This window comes from Pangasianodon hypophthalmus, chromosome 14 (genome assembly GCF_027358585.1).
Source record: "Pangasianodon hypophthalmus isolate fPanHyp1 chromosome 14, fPanHyp1.pri, whole genome shotgun sequence".
In the NCBI taxonomy this organism is placed as follows: Eukaryota; Metazoa; Chordata; class Actinopteri; order Siluriformes; family Pangasiidae; genus Pangasianodon; species Pangasianodon hypophthalmus.
This window is the reverse complement of record NC_069723.1, coordinates 442,967-463,925: the sequence shown is the minus strand read 5'-3', so window position 1 is coordinate 463,925 and position 20,959 is coordinate 442,967. Positions and strand designations below refer to the sequence as shown.

Here is a 20,959-nt window from a genome sequence, read left to right as displayed (position 1 = left end):
CGTCACCAAACACGTGCATGTGCCATTAATAAAGCACTAAAATGAAGTCTGTAAACTGTGCATTTTTTCACATCTTTTTGTAATCTTTTCCATATTCAACTGTCAATAGTGAATAAACTGTAATAAAATGTTGAAGAAAAAAAAAAAGTTGTATGTTTGCCTGTTAAAACTACTTTCTGTAAAAAGAGCTGAGGAGACAGCAGTCAGAATTTTGTTTAATAAAAGCTGATTTTTTGACAGTTTGGTTTAAATGACCTGAGTTTGAACTCAGTCTTAAACAAGTCTGTGCCCTTTGGGTCTGATTTTAAAATAACACCAGGCCCAGATGTAAGAACTTTTTTTAAACTTGTGTTGTAAATGGATCAGCTTTGGTGTTGAGCTGTTGTGTAGAAGCACGATGGACTGGCTCTGATATGAAGCTCGGGCAGATGCAGCGCTAAGCCAGTGATGATGATGATGATGATGATGATGATGCACTACATGTGTGCACTTTATGCACTTTCCCTCTAGAACTGTTATTTTCCCACATTTAATTAGTGCTCAGATGTGTGAAGCTTCCCGTCTGTAGTGGGAGGATCTCTGAATTGTGGTCAAATAGCTGGCTTTGTAGCTAGATTTCCTGTTTGTGTGGCCGAACCTCGGTAGCCAGGTGCTACCAGTGTAACCATGGCAACCGAAGATATAATCGCCCATAGCAACCAGAGTAGAGCGATTTGAGTGATGCAAGGTGAAAAATCGCTGACGGTCTGAGTGCAGGATTCTTTTTTCATTCATTTAGATTTGAATGAAGTTCATAATCATTTCTTGTGAGTTGCCGAGACAGCCACTGCTCGTCAGATTCTCATTTATTTATTTTCTTTTATTATTGTTGTTATTTACGCATCCCATTGCTATCCTACCACATGCTGACACCAGTCAGCCGGATTTACCTCTCCACCTTACAGTAATGGATCCAGTCCTCATCTGCACTTTACCTTCAGTGTGTGACCTTGAATCACTGGATTTTACCCTTTGCTGCTTAAACTCTTACATTTCACCAGGTTTTACTCAAATTAGCTCACTAATTGGACTACATTGATCTCTGCACAGGCCATGCCTGCTGGTGGTTGTGGATTTTGGATTAGCTGTCTAATGTGATATCCATTTAAGCTGTGTTTATAAATGGACAAGAAAGGACATTTAATAAATTAGGTTCTGGTGCTTTGTACAGTTCATTGCTGGGAAATAAATGGCAAGTTTGGAGTGAAGATAAGTGACCTTATGTCGCCTTTGTTGCTTTTGTATTATAACCACCTGCTACACTACTGCTGAACTTTTCCACCTGAGCTCTATGGCCAGGCTTTCCTCTGAAGTTTACACCACGCAGGGAGAATCTCGCCAGCCGAGTCGTTTGCACAGTAGCGCTCTCTGCAAACAGAGCACTCGCGTGTAGGCAGCAGAAAGCTTTCCCTGCATTCGGAGACTGGAACGTGTTTATAACCAGGTTTTTATCAGCGGACCGTCTGAGCTACTCACCTCTCTGTATTTTATGTAGCTACCCTGTCGCGCTGCTCCTAGGAGATTTTAATATTAATACAGCAAATATGTTAATTCAGCGACTGTGTTGTAACTGCTGATCTCCTGAATCTCCTCCAGTGCTTTTGATTCTACTCAGCATGTCACACTAAAGGTTGCACTTTGGATATTGTGTGCTCACTAGGCATTTGACCTCTTAACCTCAGTGGTAGGAATCTAAAGCCGAGCGGTTTGATTTCCTTTTTCCTTCTCAAGGCCGAATCGCACCGGGTGCATGGCGTTAAGCGCTGTGTGTAGCGCCATGTCACGCCTCATATCAAGAGCTCAATTGAAGAAGCTTCACTTCTATTTTAAAAAGCATTTCAGTTCACATTACTTGCGCGTTAGTGAAGCGTCAAATTCTAGCTCGCAGCTCGTTTTCTTCGCACTGCATACACTCCATAGAAAACCACTGAAATTACAAAACCACACTTTTTACACACTGTGCACTTTATTTAAAGTCGTAACCTGTTTGATACACTGTGATAACCCAACACGAGGAAACACAAAATAACACGAAATAAACACAAACAATCCGGTTATTCACTGTCCCACTGTTTCACCTCAAGCTTTTTATTTGAATGGTTTTGTAGTTAGAGCTGGCAGGTCGCTATGGACAAAATAAGCTTATATGAAGATGAAGAGAGAGAGCAAATGAGACTCAGCAATGTGAGCTCTTCTTTTTCTTCTGTCTGTTGTCTTAGTGCCCTCTTGTCAGAAACCTTTAAGTAGCTGTGCTCTCATCTTGTCCTTATATTCTATTATATAATCCTGTATAGCAATGCGAGTTACAAACTGTGCAACTCACTGTCTGTCTTCTTGCCTCACATCGCTGCATTGACTCGGTCCTGCAGGTTTCTCCATTAAAACATCAGGAGCATCTGGGCATTTCTGTCCACAGAGGCCACTCAGGTGCTTGTTCAGTCTTTGTCATTTCGAGTCTAGACTACTGCAAGTTGCTCCTGGCAGGTCTGCCTCAGCGTGCCATCCGACCCCGTAGCTAATCCAGAATACAGCTGTGTGACTCGTTTTCAACCTCCCCGAGTTCTCCCACAGTGCCCCATTCCTACGCTCCCTTCACCGGCTTCCTGTAGCTGCCCTCATGGGATTTAAAACACTAATATTTGCCTACAAAGCTGCCAAAAATGGACCAGTGCCCACCTACCTTAAAGCGGTTACCACACCATGCTCATCACCACATTCCCAACACGGCTCTAACGCGGCTCTAACGCGGCACTAATGCGGTGGCACTAACGCGGCACTAACGCGGCACTAACGCGGCACTAACGCGGCTCTAACGCGGCACTAACGCGGCACTAACGCGGCTCTAACGCGGCACTAACGCGGCACTAATGCGGTGGCACTAACGCGGCTCTAACGCGGCACTAACGCGGCACTAATGCGGTGGCACTAACGCGGCACTAACGCGGCACAAACGCGGCACTAACGCGGCACTTACACGGCTCTAACGCGGCACTAACGCGGCTCTAACGCGGCACTAACACGGCACTAACGCGGTGGCTCTAACGCGGCTCTAACGCGGCTCTAACACGGCTCTAACACGGTACAAGGAAGAAATTCATTAAAGCTTCTCTCTGTCCTGGCTCCCACATGGTGGAATGAACGTCCCCTGGCTGCTTAAACCACTGAAACAAAAGGAGTCTACAAAATGAAGACTAAAGACCTAGGCTACCTCTTCACTTAGCCATTACATTACTTTGTTTATCCGTTTTATCTTGTGTTTTCTTTTCACACAGCACTAACCTCCCCAACAGGGTGTTTTTGCCTGATGGAATTCTTAGTCTCCGACCTGGTGAACTAGCATGAGGATGTGTTTTTGACGGAGACTTTTATGAGTCACTCAGGAAAAGGCCATCTGCTGAATTCCATAAGTGTAAATGTGGATGTGTGCTTGGGTGGTCTGAAAGGCACATGCAGACGAAGTGATCACTCAGTGCTCACTGAAATCTGACTGTCTGATGGTGCAAGTAATCAATTAATAATTAGAAATTCGTTTACAGATGACAGTGTAGATGCAGTGGACCAGGCGTTAGTCAGCGTCAGTCGGCTTGTATGACCGCTGATCCTAAGGTTCACAAAAGGAGCTTTTGCATATCATGAAGATGACAGTGAGGGGAAGTAAGTATTTGGACACACAGTTTTTGTTATTTAATATACACAGCTAATATCTTTTGTCTTTGGATTTATATATATGGACAAAAAGTATGTATTCATAAGCATAAACAAAGATATGTTTACAAAGCAATACAAACAATAGAGAAAACCGCATTTGGACACCACAGATTACCAGCATTAGTACTTTGTTGCAGCGTGTTGTTGGCAGTGACGGCTCTGAGACATCTGTGTAAGATGTAATGAGCTTTTCGCAGCATTACAGTTCAGTTTTGGCTCATTCTTCTTGGCAAATCATATTCAATTCCCCAATATTATGAGTGTCTCTCTGATGAACAATTTCAAAATCCTCCGTAAACTTCTGGAGTTTCTGGTCAGATGATTGGCCAGAGCCATGCAAGGCCTTCTTGAGTTATTTTGGCTGTATGTTTGGGTCGTTGTCTTATTAAAACTTCAGTCTTCTTCTCAGATTTATTTTTCTTTGCTCCGTTCATGTTTCCTTTCGACATGTAATGCACTATATCCTGCTGCTTCACTGTGGGCGTGGTGCTCTTGGGATCATATGCACAACCCTTCTTTCTCCAAACACGATGAGCTGAATTTTGTTTTGTCTGAACAGAGTTATTGTGCCGAGACTGTTCTAGTTTGTCTTATTGCGGTTAGACGCACAGCTCTGTTTTGCGTGAGGTGTAGGAATGGAGATGATTGCGGTGCGGATCGTTGCTTATTTTTCTCGGTGTAACTGTTGTTCCTGCTGCTTTCAGGAAACTCTTTTTGCGTGACTGCTAGCTTCTTTCTTTTCTCCCTTGTCATTAGTCTGAGAGTGCGTCTGAGGGTGCATCTGTCCACGAACAATTAGTTGTGCTTCCATGAACTTTCCACCTGCGTATTTTCAAACCAGTGACAGGGATGTTTCAGGCCTTCGCTGTGGCTCTGTGGCTTTTTTCTCTCGAGTGCTGAGTTGTCCCTGAGCTCCTTTACCTTCACCATGATTGCTACTTGTTGCGTGAAATCTTCCTAACAAATGGCAACATCTTTTATAACGATACCAGGTGCAATTTGCACAATATATATAACATTTATTAACTAGAACTTGATTTTTTTTCCCCCTATCGTTTTGTTTTTTAAACATCTATAAATAAATGCATACTTTGTTGCTCATTTTTATATTCAATTCAATTCAATTCAATTTTATTTGTATAGCGCGTTTAACAATGGACATTGTCACAAAGCAGCTCTACAGAAATAAATGGATTCACAAAAATATATTGTAAATATGTGAATTTATCCGTAATGAGCGAGTCAGAGGTGACGGTGGTGAGGAAAAACTCCCTGAGATGATGTGAGGAAGAAACCTTGAGAGGAACCAGACTCAAAAGGGAACCATCCTCATCTGGGTGCAACGGATAGTGCGATTATAAATCATTCCCTTCTATTATTGTGTACTATATGGACAAATAGTGCAATTGTACAACCAGTAAATCCATCACAGTTTTCGCAAGAAGTCCGGCTGGTTAAAATCTATCCACTGTCCACTGATGGAGTCCTGAGTACGAAGCTGCTCGTGGCAACTGCAGCCCCAAAGCCACTACAGCAATCGCAGTCCCAAGCCATTACAGTACAGTACAGTACAGTACAGTACAGCTCCCCATATGATCCCCAAGCAGCACCATCTCCACAGCCCCCAGGTGGCGCCATCCCCAGCAATCCAAACAGTTCTTCAGGCCGTCCATATGGGGCCCCAGCAGCAGCGAGCAACTCAACCGATGAGAACTCCAACCAGAAGTAGGGCATCAGGATGGGTCAGGCAGCGAGGAGGAGCAGAAGGGGTCAGGATCACTGGCATCACTGGCATCTCAGGAGTAGCATGTGTAGCTCAACAGAGAGTGAGGGAGAGAGAGAGATGGAGAGAAAGGAAGAGATTGTTAGGTGAGCTTTTGTCCTGTAATGGTTAAGGACAATGTACTTTGCATGCAGAGTGCAAGCAGGGACTCCGGCAAGACTAGCTATGACAGCATAACTAAAAGGGAGAGCCAGAAGCTAACACAGACATGAGGGAGTCCTGGGACATAAAGCTCCAGCCACTCCACCATCAACACACCTGAGTGAACGTGTGAGAGTGGGGGGGCGACAGCATCCAAACATCCCAGTTCACCACAACACTCTATGCCTGTGAAACCCTCCAGACCTGCTCCTGTACCTCAGAAAAAACTATTCACTAAAGGCTTGACTAAACAAATATGTTTTCAGCCGAGACTTAAACACTGAGACTGTGTCTGAGCCCCGAACACTAAGTGGAAGGCTGTACATATGTACAAAGACGTTATGTGTGCAAATTTAAAGTGGTTATATCCAGTGGAAGAATATTAATTAACAAAAACAAAAGTGTCTGAATACTTATTTTCCCTCACTGTAGGTCAAATGCAAATGTTTCTGTATTGTGCTGCCATGAGGCCACTGCATTAAATCATGAGATACAGCTGTTTGAATAAACCAAGCTCCTGTCCACAACTATTGATTGGCATGCGGTCACCATACTGTTAACTAACATTAACGTTCATTCATCTTTAGTAACTGCTTTATCCTGTAACTGCTTTATCCTCTTTTAGTCTAAGTGGATCTCGGGAGCACTGGGTGCAGGGCAGGAATACACCCTGGATTGAATGTCAGTCCATTGCAGAACACCAAGCACACACACATTCTCACACTTATTCACACAAGAATGCACAAGGTCCTTGGCCCCTAATATACCCACAAGCTGTGATCTGTGTTGTGAACACACCCTTCACAAATAGCGTTCCACGTGGGCGGTTCTCGCCAAGTTACGTAGAACACTAAAGAGAAAAAAGCCTGCTGAATGCTGATTGGCCAAGGGTCGCCATTAGGTTGTCATCAGAAATCTATTTACAGATTCATGCAGTGAGGCATGTCCTGTGGTCTGTCCTGTACCACACCCCAGACTTTTCACACGTTCTCAGAGTCATGCACTGCACACCTTTAGGTTTTTGTTTGAATCCATGTGATCAGCTGAGTAAACTAAGCTCCGCCCCACTCGGATTGATTAGTGGGTAATCTTGCTTGCAAACATGTTTTAGTAATTGTTAAGGTTCAGACTCAAAAATCCTAGGACCAGTTTGCCAAAAGCTTTGGATGTTATGCAGATTAGCTGAAAATATTGCGTGAGATATAGGACAAAACGTAACACGCAGCATAACAGCGCCACCATTAGGCCTGTCGGCTTCATCTCTCTTTACTGAGTAGTGGGAGGGAGTACTAACTATTGACCAAGTTTCACATCTGTATGACCCTCACATTGGTCTCCCAACTTGTTTTAGTGGAGAAAAGGAAGAGTAACACAAGAAAACAATAGGGTTAAAAGCACCTACAGTACATCTTTATATATGTTTTCGTGTTTTCTATTATGTACATCGGAGTAATACTCTTTAATTTCTATACAAATAAATTGTCTAGCTTAGTATTTATCATTGTGTATTAAAATAACACCATGACAACACGACCTGTTGTTTATTTACAGTCTCCTGTAAGCATAAAAAAGATGAAGATGATTTTTTTGAAAGTAATTATAGCTGAGCAATAATGGCTTTACGTAGCTTTTTATCCTGAACCTCACCATAGAATACTACTGTGCTAAACATCCTGTAGAAGGTAGTAATGGCATCACTGGTGTGGTACTAATTCAATGTTCTATATGCTGTTAGAGACGGAGCCACAGAAAACCAACATCCTGCAGCTGAAAACCCGTGTTCAGTTAACATGATCACTAGTGACTGGTGGAATATACATCAGTGCCTAGAATGCCAAGTGTGTGTGTGTGTGTGTGTGTGTGTGTGTGTGTGTGTGTGTGTGTGTGTGTGTGTTCTCTATACACCGGTTATATACATACAGATGACCTTGGAGACATGCGAGGCAAGTCATTTACTCATGAACTTGAATCTGAACCCCATCTTGACTGCCTTAAAGCATTATGGGTATCTGAGAGTATCTTAGTGCAAAAATCTGCATCTTTCTCAGTACAGCTGTAGAAGGATTGTTCAGGTTTGCCTTACCTAGTGTAAAAACACAGCTCTTCTGCTTTAGTCTAAAAATGGAGCAATTGGCTCAACTATTTTCTGTAAACACTTTCTCAGAAATTAAAAACTGTAAGTAATTTTTGTTTTCTTTTGTCCTCTTGTCTCATAAGGGCAGCGATCCACCTACAGCCTTGTCGAATTCGCAATTCGAGGACAGTTCTGGGTTTAACTGCACGCCCTGGTCTGGTGCGATAGACGGAATGAGGCTGTGTTTTTCTCATCTGCTGCGCTGTAGTTGTCACAGGTAAGGAAGAGGACTTGAGTGTCACACTGTGTTCTGTGTTATGTTGTCAGACTGTGTCATTTTCTCTTGCTCTAATGAGATGACAGTGTAAACAGGGTTCGTATCCTGTATCCGGTTGTGCAGATGTAGTAAGATCTCCGAGTGCTCGCTGGTGTAGCTGTTGTTGCTGACTTCTTCCGTCTCTGTTCTTGGATTCTGACCGACGAACCAGGATGCAGCTGTGGTAGTGAATCTGCTGCTGTGCTACACACTTTGCTTGTATATTTCTGGAGTTCTCAGTCTTTCTCTGAAGACTTGGAAGTATCGGTGTATGTATTTTTAAACGCTCAGCAGTGCCGTGCTGGAACACCGTGGCTTTGAGATTGTGGATGGCTGATGTGGATGTTGTTCAAGTTAATGTGTCGAGCTACCTGTCATGGTCTGTGAAATCCGAGGTGCTTTGGCATTGAATGGACGGTGTTTTAAACAGACAGAACGTTTTCCAGCGATGCTCTCAACCTGCCTGCTCATCCCAGGCCAAAACATTACACTTCTGGCTCTTTGGACGTTCGCATTCCCATATGACCTTCATTTCCTCTCGCAGCGAAGGAGGAATTATTATTTTCTCACTTTTAAAGATGATGCATTTTTAATTTGATATAGTTTAGAATTCTGCTATGCTTTGAGTACATTTGATTTGTCCGTGCTTGTAGTTGTTCATTTTCCCCACACTTAGAACAGAGCATGCTTTTATCTGGGCAGCTTTTCATTGGAACCGTGCCTTTTATTGCCACAAAACCCACACATTTTTGTATGTTCTCCCGTCGCCTTGGTTTCGCTAATGCTTAGGCGTTCTCTTGGCTTTGCTGAATCGCATTCTCTGCGCATTTGCATGCTTTGTGTCCTGCACAGCGGCTGTGTGCAGACTTTGATTGTGTGGGCTGGTTACACCACTAGCAATAGTGTTTAGTTGAGCCTGAGCTAATTCATGTAATCAAGCGATGGCCACAGCTATTTCTAGCTTTAGCTCAAAGCCAACATTCAGGAGTTTCTCCATCTCACAGATGTTGGCTAAAACCAGCATTTTAGTTTATACCTCCCAGACAACTGCAGTTACACGACCTATTGAAAGATAAACATAAATATTTGTGAAATCTACAATTTTCTTCTTCAGAATAAGTTAAATATATAAACTGTACAGTGGATATAAAAGGTCCACACACACCTGTTAAAACTGCGTAGAGATAAATCACATCAGAGCTTTTTCCACCTTTAATGTAGATAGATAGATAGATAGATAGATAGATAGATAGATAGATAGATAGATAGACTTTATTGATCCCATGAGGGAAATTCTTGTGTTACAGCAGCATGGTCAGTAGCAAAATACTACACATACACACACAAAATATAAACTACAATAAGTAAATTAAATGTAGTAGTGCAGATGTGGAACACAGCTGTAGATTTGACCAGATTTCCATCAGTATTTACATCAGTGCACTTGTGAAAACTGCTAGTGAATAATGAATATGAAGAACCTTGAGAATGTAGAATATAATGACAGCTTTCTAAATGATAGCTTCCTTGTAGTAGTGGAATGTGAAAGTGTGATCATCTGCCACACACAGGTGAGCTGTTGTACAGTGTTACTGCGAATGGTAAGAATGAACTCCTGTAACGAGTCTTTTGGAGAATGAGCTCCGCTGACTCTGTAGTGTGTTGTAGAGTGGATGAGACCAATGATAAGTAAAATAATAAAATGATAATTCGTTAGGTGATATAGCACCTAAGAAAATTCAAGAAAAAAAAACAACAAATAGAAACACTTTAGGGGAAAAAAGAAAAACTTTAGAAGAATAAGCAGGTTGCACACGTGTGCACATCCCTTAACTATCAGTTTGTTAAAGTGCTGTTGCCTACAGCACTCAGTCTTTTCGCGTGAGAGTCTATCAACTTAACAATCTTGATTTGGCAATTTTATTCCACTCTTTCTTACAAAAATATATCAAAATTGCAAGGGGATCTTCTTTCTTCTTGATCATTCCATGTTGATCTTCTTCTGAAGCTTTTCCTTTATTGACTTTGGGTCGTTATCGTGCTGGAAGGTGAGATTTGTCAGAGCCAGCAGGTTTTTGGAGCTCTCCATGATTCCCTCTATCAGGATTAAATCTGAACTCTTTTTTGGAATGTCTTCCTGTAAGTTGTGAGTTTGCCGTGGTCTCAGCTAGCTTCTGGATGAACATTGACGTACGTATGTGCTGCAGTGATCAGTCAGCTCTTCTGAACTTAAAGTAATCCAAATACATTTGATAAAGATGACAAATCGAGCCTGCTGCCTAACCTCCGTGGATGAAACAAGAAGAATCTTAATTGTTATATTTTACAACATAAAGTTATGTTCACACAACAAAATGTGAAATCTTATTTCATGACAACGCTGTACGCATCTGAGCACGCTGCTGCTTCGGCTGTTTAGTTTACCGTGAATATTTCATGTTTATCTGCGTGCTGCTATTAAGAGTATTTAAGTTTTTAGTCAGGAGACAGAGATGCTAGAGCTCCCTGATGTGTTTGACAGTCGTATTGATCTGTGTAGTCATTGCACTTAAAATGCGGAACAGTAGGCGATGAGACTAATGGAAAGTAAGATTAAAGAAATACTCCAGTTTTTTAAAATCTAATCCCCATCGATCACATCTGTAAAGAATTTCGACACATTTTCCTATCCTGAGAAAAGAAAAGAAAACTTGTTTATTTCAGACTTACTTGTAATAGAAGTGCAATCCAAATGTCGCTGTTGACAGAGAAGAAGCCAAGTGTTTACATGGGTATTAACTTTCACTGCAGAGCGATCAGAGAAGATCACACAGAGCTTAGACAAATTATTTGAAGTAGAGTCTGAGGGCTGGGAAATTTAATACACTTTCAGAGAATGATGGTAATTTGTAAGAATCACGGTGGTGAACTTCTCCACTTTTGTTGTAAACAATTTATAGTTTAGGACTGCAGTGTCCAATCTTCCCCGGAAAGCGCCGGTGTGGTGCAGCTTTTCATTCCAACCAAACAGGAGCCACGCCTGAGTCTACTGAAAGTCAGGATCACCTGAGTAAAGAGGCGGAATCAGGTGTGGATCCTGCTTGAGTGGAATAAAAACCTGCACACACACACACACACACACACACACACACACCACAGCACTTTGTGGAGAAGATTGGTCTAGCACGGTTATCCTGGGACCTGGGCTTAGCTATATAACTACACTGCAGATCTTTAACACCTGGAGTTTATATTTTATTACATATTAATCACTGTCATTGCCAGAGGCCAAACAAAATGAGACAGAATGGTGATTAAATTAAAACAAAACAAAAACATCTTCTGGAACTTGTTAACTGGACATTCTCAGATCCTAATGTGTCTCTGAGTGTTTTATTAAAGGCAGCTGGAGGTAAAGCCATTAAACCTGTAGATAAAACACTCATAGATAATGTTAGTATTGACTGTAAAACATAACTATGTGGTGTTCTTCTGTTTCTGTCAGAACGTACTGTACGAAAGAGACTTTCATTCAAATCATATAATACCTTTCAGCGCTCAGCAAGCGTCCACCTCAACTTCATGTCTGGTCTTTTCTTATCAGCATCCCAGTCATTTACCTGCTTCAGTTTTCTCTATTTTGATGTAAACTGTAAGAATAGAATATCTGGAAAACATCTTTTAAAAACTTGAATGAGTGTACGCAAAAAAAATAATAAATAAATAAACAGTGCTAGGCACACAGACTGTAATGAGACGGAGTCAGGAGAAGGTTTAGACTCCATGTGCTGGAGGTTTAATAAATCAATAGCAACAAATCCAAAACGCTCTTGTGAACCAGGCAGGAAGTCAAAGCATATAGATTCCAGATACTCATAAAACAAAGGGTAAGTCTAATAAGGACGTGATAAACAAAGGAAGGGTCACACACACACACACACACACACACACACACACACACACACACACACCAAACATGAAACAGCAGCTCAGAACGTACACAGTGAATATATTAGTAAGACCTTGCAGTGAGCTAGTGCATGAATGAATCCCTTTATAGTCCATAAACAGGAAGTGACTGGGGACCAGGAAGTGTGTGTGTGTGTGTGTGTGTGTGTAGGAGAAGCCTTTTTTTGCATGGAGGTGTGATGGTATGACTCTGTTTTACACAGACCTTCCCTATAAAATCCATCCTCTTTTCCTTCACTCTGTGCATGTCTGTCTCACGCGAGTCTTTAAAATGACTGTTTCAGGAAAATGCCTGCAGGAGTTTGATGCACATCAGCGTTTCTATGAACCCACTTCAAATACTTTGTTTGAAATCATTAACTCAGAAGTTAAAGGATGTCTGAGGAGACATCGTTTCTGATCATCTCCCCTATCATGAGTGCAGACGTGTTCTCGTCATCCTAATCTTCTGTAATCTTCATCATCTATAAAAATCATGGGAATATTTTCAGATTTTATTTGTATTTCTTTGAGAAAAGGCCTAACTATAGCAAAGCCAACATCTGCATGCAGAATTAACCAGTTCTTTCTTCTTGCCTGCTTCTTGCATGCAGTATTCAGCAGGCCACAGCGGCAGTGTAACTGAGCTACTCTGCAGTTTTCCCGAACCGACCCGCTGTTAAGCACGGTAGTTCTTCAGGGTGACACTAACAAATTCCTATTAAACAATACGCAAGATTTATACTGTACATTCTGTTAAAAGCACATTCAATGCAGAAAGTGGCTGATTATCATAAAAACACACAGTAAACAGCAGTGTTTGAATACAATTTGCTGATGAAATAAAATCTATAAAAGAGCAAAGAAAGGAAAAAAAAAACAACATAAAGGTAAATCCACCTCAAATCACCATAGTTAAAAAAGTTTCCTGACTGACCATCTCAGACCTGTTTAATTCTTTCTGAATGTCACTCTTCCCAATGAGTAGTGTGCAAAATGTCAGGCTTGTGTCTGCATTAGTTCCTGAGATAATAGAAGCTTTCCCTAATTTTACTGTTCGAACGAGTGCTACAGAAAACGTTACAAAATTCCCCGAGTCATTACTTTTAATCTGTTGATGCTAGAGGCATGAAATTTTCAGAGATTGTTGTCTTGTCTAAGATGTCTTTAACTTCCAAAAATAGAAAGTTCATGATTGCATCTTTGCCAATTTATAACCTGCTGAAAATTGCAAAAAAGAAATTGGGCTTTAGAGCAACTTTAGCCTTCTGTATCTCCGCAATAAAGCACATCAGATCTTTCACATTTTCATTTCTATTATTATATTTATAACTCTTTTTTAACTAGGTGTTTGTCTGAATGAACTCAAGTTTTCTGATTTATGAATATATATATACACCTATAATAACCATAAATATACCACTTGAAAGAGCAAATGCACAAAATGTGAAGTTGGTATCTTGAGCCAAGCAATATGTATTAAGTTATAAAAAACCAAAAAGATCATGTTTTACTACAAACTGAGTTTTTTTGTCTTTATCATTGCAGTATTCACCTGATTTACGTGCAACACGGCTACATCTTCGGCACCGTGCTCCATTGGAGAAATGCTCGATTGTACTGAATACGGTCACGAATTGGATTATGTAAAAAAGATTCTCGAAAGGTAAGCTTACTCATGGGACATGTAATGAATGTGTGTAAATTATCATTATATATTGATTTTGTAGGACTTTCAGAACTGTAAATTTGAAATTTCAGATGACGTAATGAGTTTACATTCGTTACATGTTCAACAGTTTATGAAGGAACCTTTTGAGATTTTTTCCATAATCCAATCTGTGAGCTGAAATTTTGCGCACTATTGACTGTGAATAGTGACATTATTGTCTGGAAATATGACACAAATCTGAGCTGGTCAGTCAGGAGACCTCCAGTGATTTCACATGAACTGACCTCTAAGGTGGGTTACTGAGATGTTGGGCCAGTAGGAGCTTCCAGACGAAGTCTCTGGAACAGTACTGGTGGAATCAGCACCACTCTTCCAAAAGATACTCCCTCAGTTGGTGTTTTGCTGATAGTGATGGAGAGCACTGTATAACACATCTATCCAACATCTCCCATAGGTGTTCAGTTATGTAGAGATCTGGTGAGTGCGAAAGCTGCAGCATACGGTGCATGTAATTTTCATACTTATCAAACACTGAGCTCTTCTGTGCCCTGTGGATGGGGGTGTTTTCTTTCCTGATGGGAGTGGTCCTTTCCAGAATGACATGTTTTCATAAAAGAATAAATGTGATCAGTCAGAAGAACTTTGGATTGATTTGCAGTCATCCTTCCTCCTGAGGAGACAAGTGGAGCCACATCATGGCAGTAAAATGCCTCCCATTGCACCACAGTGCCACCGATTTCCCTTCAGTTTGTCACCAGTCTGGAGCTTGCTGTTACATAAGAGTATCATGTTTCTGCAGCATGCATTTCAGATTTATCTTACATAACTGGACAAGAATAGCCTGCTTTTTCAAAAATCAAATTATTTACAAACAAATAAATGTCATGGTCGTCTTTTCAGGCCTGTTTTTGCTATTACTAGTCACTTTGAACTGTCTTTGGTGAATCTGTCAGATTCAGAGGAGCACTTATTTCTGTCCTGTCTGAGTCATAGTCCTTTCATTCCAGAGCCTAGGAAGGAAATATAATAAATAAACAAATAAATACAAAAAAAACCTGCAGTCTTTGTTAAATAAAATTGATCACCGTCATTGTGACTACTTTGCCGTGCGATTCTGTTAGGTGCCTCGCTGGGTTTGAGTTCTGTAGTGCAAAAATATACTAATTTCAAACATTGAAAGAGTCTCAAATATCTCAAAATTACAATAATTATATCATTATAATGCACTGTATCAGAATTAGACAATTATATATCATTATAGTGCATTAATCAGCCGTCACACTTGCACAGAAAGCTCTGCGTGGAAGCCTGTATTTCCACTGGTGAGGTTTGAGGTTATTTACATGTGTAATCTATTACACCAATTTTATTTAATAATTTACACCAAATTTAATAATTAAATCAAATCCAAAGTAATATCAACATCCAGCATCTTCAACCTATGAAATAACTCATCACTTTAGAATAGGGCTGCACGGTATTGAAGAAAAATGCGATTTGATAACTTGTTAAATAATGCTGTAAGTGTGTAAAATCAATTTCAGTTATATTTATATATATTTATATATTTATATATTTAAAAACTAAAAATGACATGCACATTTCATGTTGTTTTGAGGAAAAGAAAGCATTCTCTGCAATCTGTGTCGCCCTAAAACTTTGAATTTTGTAACTTTTTGAAGTATTAAAATTATTATCAAAATTATACAAGCTCTTGCGATATGCATATGACGATATTTACATTTACGATATTTCAGTAATTTCAGTATATTGTGCAGCCTTACTTTAGAACATGACACCCAACAGAATGTTAAGCATCGTCTCAAACAGCTTTCATCGCACAAAATGTGGCTTCATCTTACTTTATCAAAACACATTTTTACACAGACATTATCCTGAACAGTTGTAGATATAATCAGTAATAGTGTCTAATCAGAAGTGTTTGATTAAATCTAATGGGCTCTCATGCTGTTTGCAGTGTAGAACATAAAAACGTGTCAATTTTAATAAACCCTAATAATTTGTGCAGCTTTGTGCAAGCACAGTCTCTGCCTGATCGCAGTCCACTGAGCAGATATATGAGAAGTCTTCTGATCTTTACATTCTCTTCTGATCTTTACGTATGTACCAGAGCATATGTGAACATCTGAGTGGAATGAGGTGTGTTCATGGTGAATTGGCGCTGGGAATTAACAATATGAGCTTCTACACCAGAAATTATTTTTAGGAACCTAGGAAATTAAGAATCAAGTCTAATTGTAGTTCTTGGACCAGGACTCATTTTAGTTCCTGCTCTCGGATCTTTTGGGATGGAGCTGTGAGTAGTAAACCACACCGATCAAACAAAAGCCTCCCTGAATGACGATCTCTCTTGCCTGCCATTTTGACTGATGACGTGTAACGTTTATGCCCCACTTCTGTTTTTATGCAAGCCGCAAATCTATAAGGTCACAGGAGTGTGTTTTATACAAGCCACCCAGTCATCCACTGCTCACAGCCAGGTGAAATAAAGGCCTGGAACATGTGCTTTGTGCACACATCTGTCTAAAAAGACAAGAAATGAATGATAAAATTCATGCGACAACTTTAATCTAAGCTTCTGTTCCCTCTGTTACTGTATACTACGCCACAAGTGAGGAACTTGTGCTGGAGCTGTGTAGTTTGTGTTCAGGATAATACCATATTCACGTGTGTGTGTGTGTGTATTATATAATATACAATCTGCTGTGAAAGTGAATCCAGTGTCACGATGACTACGACTGCAGTGTTTAAGCCATGCAATATATCTTTGTTATAGATATGCAGTGTCAGAAATAGACAGTGTGCATTATTACAGATAGAGAAGCTTGTGTAGGAGCTCCACCCACGGCCCTCAAACCCCAGCACCCCCCACCCCAGTCTCACACACACACACACACACACACACACACACATACACAATTAAAAATCAAAAATATACAGATGAGCCAGTTTGAGCAAGTGTTTTGAACTCTCCAACATTAACTGCTGATCCCAGCAGAGTTTGACTGGAGTGCTTAAATTTTTCAACAAGCAGACATTAGCTAGCAAGAATGACAAGGCAAAGAAAAAGCACACAGAAGAAAAAACAACAGAAATGACAAAGCCAGAGAAGGTTTACACATTCCCAAGTGATCCTCACTCATACGTCTGTCTCAAGCAGGCAGTTCCCTTGTTCGAAAGTGCAAAAACGTGCCGTTAGACAGTGGAGCCTTGATTGTTACTTTAGCTTCAGAATAATTTTTGCTGGCATTCTGCAAACCTGAACATGTGATGAGAATGATGGATGAAAGTAGGAGTGGAAGCAAGCCCACGCTTTACATGAACAGGGAATGTCATCTGGCTGATGAAGAGCTGTCCATTGGGCATAAAACACGTGTATTTATAGAGAGCCAGAGAAAACTACAGCTGGCTGGATTCTTCTACAAGGAGCTACTTCATCACAGCAGAGGATTATATGGTGTCAGAGTTATCCTATAGTTATGATGTAGTGATGTACACCTGCTTCAGCACACGTGTGGCAGATATACTGAAATGCCAGACTGCCACATTCTCCTGTCTAAAGTACTTAATTAACAGGTTTCCTTGCCTTCTGCTCAAAGACGAGCGTGTGGATGCTGGACCAGCTGTTTCAGATCACAAGCCTGGATCCTGGTTTCCTTCCCCTGAGGGCTGATGAGACATGGACAGAGCTGGGTCTGAAGACCTCACTGGGAAAGCAGCTTTTTTCTGGCTGCTGTTTTGATGGGGATTATGGTTATTTTTCTCATGTGGACTGGGCAAGTCTTAAGTTTAGTTTCTAAAACAAAACACATTCTCATGCCAGCCTCAGCACAGACACCCAAAGACAAAGGAGCCTCATTTCTGCTCCCTGTACTCATTAGCGTATTCTTTTGGTCACTACTCACAGCGGATAGGGATGTAGACTGATAGGGAAACTGAGAACTTTGTCTGCAAACCGAACTCCTGCTTCAACACCACATACTGGTACAGACTGCTGTTGCGTCTGTCAATCTTGCACACTTGAGTTTAAGATCGCAAACTAATTAAACACCTCTGCCGGGGACAAGGTCACTCCCATCACCTGAAGGGAGCATCTCAGCCATGGCTTTGGACTGTTCATCCCAGCCACTTTACACTCAGCAGCATAACATTCAAATGCGTGTCGGAGGTCCATTTGGGAAAAGAACATCGTTTGCAAATAACAGGGATGTTACTTCCAGCCCTGCATACTCTTTCATTAAGAGTAAAGAGCTGCTCCACTGTTCTCCTGCCAGGGTGGAACCTGCATTGTTCCTCGTGAATCATTGGTGTAGCTGTTGGATGGAATCTCCTCTTTAGAACCCTGATATAGACTTTTTCGGGCACAGACAGCGTTCTGGCCACAGGCTCTTGCAGCCTCCTCTGTGAATAAGAACTTGAACATGGTCCATTCAGACTGTGTCCCCAAGCTCACTTGGTACAGGTGAGAGGTCCTTTCAGAGACATGAGTTAAGTTTATCTCTCACTGAAGCTTCTGCCAGACCCTCCTAAGCAACCCAGAAGACTCTCCTGGGTTTACCAGGTAAATATAGCCGGCACTTTTTGTGTCGAATCTGATTGACCACCAGGTGATGATCAGTTCTTAGCTCTGCCTCTTTCTTTACCAAAGTGTCCAAAGCATATGGCTTCAAGTCTGATGATCTCAAAGTCAATCACTGGCCTTTGGTGCAAGGTGCAGACATATGAAATATTATCCATGCTGTGTTTGTGTTTATCTTCAGTAAACACTTTATACTGATCAGGGTCGCAGTGGAACTGGAGCCCATCCTAGGAACACGGGGTGCAAGGCAGGAGAATTGACCCCAGATGGGACACTAGTCCATTGCAGGCCACAGTGCACACTCAAACACTCATTCACACCCAGGGGCAATTTTGTGTAGCCAATCTGCCTACCTGCATGTGTGAAGACACTGGAGAGCCTGGAGGGAACACAGAGAGAACATGCCAAGTGCTGCACAGATAGTTACCCAAGCTAGGATCGAACCCAGATGTCCTGAGCTGTGAAATGGAAATGCCACACATTTTGCCACTGTGCTGCGCACATAGACATATACAACATAACAACTGTATTATAATGAAATGAAAATGTTTAGCATTATTTTTGAATAAAGAAACCGACATTTCAAGAAGAATTGATGTAGTGATGATGTAGTGGTCACGTGATCATGCTTAGTGTTCTCCTTTCATTACCCCGTTTACTCACTGTCAGTTCCAACCCACTTACGACAGCTACCAGCTGCGAGGCCGCGTGTTTTTTGAACTGTCATGCATACAGTGTCACAGGGTAGCTGAACTCGTTTGGAGGAGGCACTGACGGCTTTCTTCCATATACATGAGCTCATGACACCTGCAATTAGCTAGTGTCACTCGATAGGAGAGATGCCATCCTTACCAGCCGGAGAGCTGGGCCACAATCCAAACATCTCCCATATTTGGAAGGTAATAATAAGTGCAGTTTCACCATAACAGCGGTTTGGGTCTGAAGTGAGAAAATATTCACTGCTGACTTCTTTTCTATAAGTTATGTGAAGAAGTTTGTGAAGAGAATAGAAATTTGTATTTGACAGACTTACCAGATCTGCCTTGTTGATGAGCAGAATGATTCCTTTCAATTACTGGAGTCTTTTTTCTGTGTATTCATCACTGCGGCTTCTGCGGATGACCGCAAGCCAGTCAGCACGCAGTGTCTGCGATTACTCTGCATTTGCAAACCCTTTGTGAACCCTTTGGATTTACCTGGATTTTACAAAATGTGCTCTGACCTTTATTCACGGCCTAGCAACAAATTGAATTTCTGAGAAAAAGACTCGGATGATTATGTCGCCATGGGAACCTTGATGCGACCTGGGGGAGGGGAACCCGAGTCAGTCAAAATCCTCCGTTCCTAAAACTACAGCTGATAGCATGTGTGATATTTTCAAGTCTTTAAGACATTTGTAAACAGTAAAGGGATTTCTGAAGACTGATTATGCTCATCATCATCATCATCACCATCATCATAAATGTTCAAGGTTAATTTGTTGATTATAATAACAGCTTAGCACCTTAATTTTGAATGAAACACCAAACATATATAAAGACACGTATTTCAGGGGTAATTGAGAAATCAAATTAACTTTTGTTTTTATGTAACTGGTGATTGGGTCATAAGGGTGTAATGTGGTTTAGGTGTGTGCTAACTTCATGCAAGCTTGAACATAAACCCCTGGATAACCTCTTAAATTCTTAATGAACCCTGATTATTATGGTTATTAAGATGTAACTAATGAGTTGAATACCATGCCGTGGTCTCTGTTTCATAGATGCTGCTTGATTGGTCTGGAATTGGTGTGTGTTTTGACAGACACTTATCGTTTCTCTTAGAGCCTGTTTGACCTCCGTAGCTTGATCCTGCAAGTGTAATGTTATATAGAACAATGGAATTGCAAACTACCAGTTAATAACGTAAATATTAATCCTTTACAGTAACCATTTTGAGATCCATTATAATTAAAAATTATGGGATCATAAAATTATTCACTGGAATATTAAAGCAATTTAGAGAAAACCAAATGTGTGCTCGGTGCACACTGACCTATTGAAATTCAGAATGTACTTTCGGACTCATTTTATATCTGTAATGAGCATATATATATTTAGTTAACCGCTAGGAGATGATAAATAATGCTTCATTAATGTGGTATAATGAAGCATCCTTTTTCTGTCAGACATACAGAAATATTAAATGCACAGCAGAGGCTTTAATATCCGCTATTTCAATCTGCTAACCAGACGTACCTGATTTGTGTCCAGTGTAGTTTAATTATGTTAATGGAGTTGTACTGAACGTGGCTGGAAATGGATTGTCTCTCTTTTGTAAAAGTATTAGCTCTCTTCCAGCGTCATATCCGAGCCGCTGTTCTTGTCCGCATGATAATAAAAGCCGCCTGATCTCAAGACTATTTTTTAAAGCCTCTATCTCGCACACCACGTGAGTGCTGCTTTTCAAACCAAAATATTGCCAGTCAATCTTTTCCATACTTTCTAATGACTTCAGCTGGACTTTATAGTTAACGAATAATCGAATAATGACTCATTATTTATTTGAACACTGGTTCCTCAAATGGTTATTAGGTATTATATTAGTGATTTAAATGGGTAATTAGGTGTTTGAATACCTGGACACACCCCTGCTAGAAATACCAATCCAGACTCACAGAAAAAAATTCACATACAGTTTATTTGCATTGAATATCGAAG

General features: G+C 40.8%; 1 protein-coding gene across 4 annotated transcripts in view; it reads left to right on the top strand.

The window, feature by feature from the left end:
• zgc:172282 (leucine-rich repeat and fibronectin type III domain-containing protein 1-like protein) overlaps positions 1-20,959 on the top strand; it is a 57,739-nt gene that overhangs the window by 10,037 nt on the left and 26,743 nt on the right. For 2 of the 4 annotated variants that reach the window (XM_026943304.3, XM_053239753.1), the window contains exons 2-3: positions 7,889-8,022; positions 13,537-13,654. The gene's annotated coding sequence lies outside the window, so the exon portion shown is untranslated. The remainder of the gene's footprint in view (positions 1-7,888; positions 8,023-13,536; positions 13,655-20,959) is intronic. The other 2 variants (XM_053239755.1, XM_053239754.1) reach the window with 2 other exon arrangements.